This window comes from Saccostrea cucullata, unplaced genomic scaffold (assembly GCF_032062105.1).
Source record: "Saccostrea cucullata isolate Sc308-1 unplaced genomic scaffold, CSIRO_AGI_Scuc_v1 ctg8025, whole genome shotgun sequence".
NCBI lineage: Eukaryota > Metazoa > Mollusca > Bivalvia > Ostreida > Ostreidae > Saccostrea > Saccostrea cuccullata.
This window is the reverse complement of record NW_026926895.1, coordinates 27,163-29,403: the sequence shown is the minus strand read 5'-3', so window position 1 is coordinate 29,403 and position 2,241 is coordinate 27,163. Positions and strand designations below refer to the sequence as shown.

Here is a 2,241-nt window from a genome sequence, read left to right as displayed (position 1 = left end):
ACAAGGTATACAGTGTCATAGGTTTTCTGAAAATTGCAATATTACATTATCTCTTTCAGAACCTTGTACCAATATCAATTTTATAATATATTTTTTTTATCACAGAGCACAAGACATACATTAAACAACGGTTATTCTTTTTTTTTAACAAAAATAAGAGACACCATATACTAGTAAATAAAGAATAGTCGCAGACAGCTTAAATTCTCTGTTTATAGTAAGTGTTATTAAAAAATAGAATTTCCCAACTTGGCCGAAGTTGATCCATTCCTAATCCGATTATCTTGTTTAGCCATGATAAAGATTCATTTCCTTCTGTAGGAAACATTTGGCGTTAATTTTTCATTTCAGTGTAAGTGTATGATTATCAGGAATGCTGTGAAAGTTAAAAAAAAGCTTTCACGTTTAAGTGATGAGCTATTTTTAAGACCATGTAATCTAACCTAGGATATGAAGTTTCGTTTTATTTTCCTGTTTCTGAGTATTATACTTTCATTTTCCCTGGTTTCTGTTTAGTCCGAGCTCTACAAGCTTGACGAAGATGATGTACCAAAGATTATCCTCTGCCTCTGCCTCTTTCCTCTTACCTGTAAGATTTAATTTAAGACAATTTAAATATCCTTATTGTTAGTTATATATAAAAAAGTTTAAATTACCAAAGAAAAGATTGCGATTGCTTCTGAAATAGCTACAGTATGCATGAAAACAAATGTAACTCAATATGACTTCTTCTGCATCAACATACTTTTTCTATTACAGTCTTGCTCATCAATTCTTGATGTCAAAAAGAAAATAGCTCCTGAGTTTGGGGTAACTCACTATTCCGTCAGTATCGTCGATTTAGAAGATGGAATCATATATGAGGATGGAAGGCCAATCTCTGGACTGTCCTCCCACTACAAATAATGGTCGGAAATGAAGACAGGCAATTCCCTTCGTATCTGAATACAGCGGAACCGGACATGCTCACACATGACGATTCTGAAGATGAACCGCGACTGAAAATGTCTTGTGGACATGCAATTTGTAAGCATTTATGACAAAATGCAAAAATGGCAGTTTATGAGACAATGGTACCTGATCTCACCTCTGATGTTTCAGAGGTCCGTGTTTGCTCTGCTCAAATTTTGTATTGTTTTACGGACTTTGTTATTAAATAATGTTCGTTATCTCCATATTCTCCTTTTTGTAATGCAATTTAAGCTATTCTCAATAAAAATTAGTACTCTTTTGCTATACATATATCAGCGTGTTTAGTCCTTACATACATGCATTTACATTATTCATTCAGTTGGTTTGCATGATTATCATTGTATACCTGATTATTGTTAAACAGCATTTTATCTCCTTCAGCTGCTGACAGTCTCTTTGGTTTCACAAAAAGGGAACTGATGACAAATATAGTGGATACCATACGCTGTCCAACAGAAGGTTGTAATTCGGAGTGGAGGATGCAAGAAATCGTACGAAAATCGAACATGACAGAAGATGAAAGAATCTTCTTTGAATATCGAATATCAATGAATGCAGTTCACAAAGAAGGTGATTCCACCTCAAGTTGCCCAGATTGCGGGAATTTTTGTCAGAGACAGGCGGAAGACAACAAGCGCGTCAACTGTACATTTTGCAGTAAATCAAAAGGCAAGGAATTCGATTTTTGCTGGGAATGCAAATCACCATGGTTTCCAAATCATAGCTGCGCCAAGTCAGAACTAGAGGCTTTTCAAAGAATCCTAAATGAAGCTCCTCTGAAAAAAATAGACTACTCACACATCGAAGGAGTGCCCTCTAAGCGCATGTGCCCAAACTGTCGAAGTTTGATTGAGCACGAAAGCATGTGTAAAGAGATGACCTGTATCAAATGTAAATTTAAATTTTGTTTTTCGTGCCTCACTCCTTGTCTGAATGGAAATCTTAGATGCAGCAGCTACAGCCAAAAATGTTCGTATGCTCAATTCAGAATGTGTTTCAATGACAATGAATTATTATGACAAAGTCTTCAAGAATTAAGTAGTCAATTGCTTAAAAGAAATACATATATACGTATTAACTTGAATAAATCATTAAAAAAAAACACGTTTCCGTCTTTTGTTGATGTAATATTTACAGTATAAAGTGTTAATTTTACAGCATAAAGTGTAAATTTCACAGCATAAAGTTTAAAATTTACAGATTAAAGTGTAGATTTTACAGATTAAAGTGTTAATTTTATAGACAAAAGTGTACAAAATTTAATCTCTT

The 2,241-nt window shown here is 33.9% G+C and overlaps 1 pseudogene; it reads left to right on the top strand.

Annotated features, from left to right (window-relative positions):
• The first annotated feature begins 451 nt into the window (after positions 1 to 451).
• Positions 452 to 1,991, top strand: LOC134272837 (uncharacterized protein DDB_G0292642-like; annotated as a pseudogene).
• Positions 1,992 to 2,241: the final 250 nt, after the last annotated feature.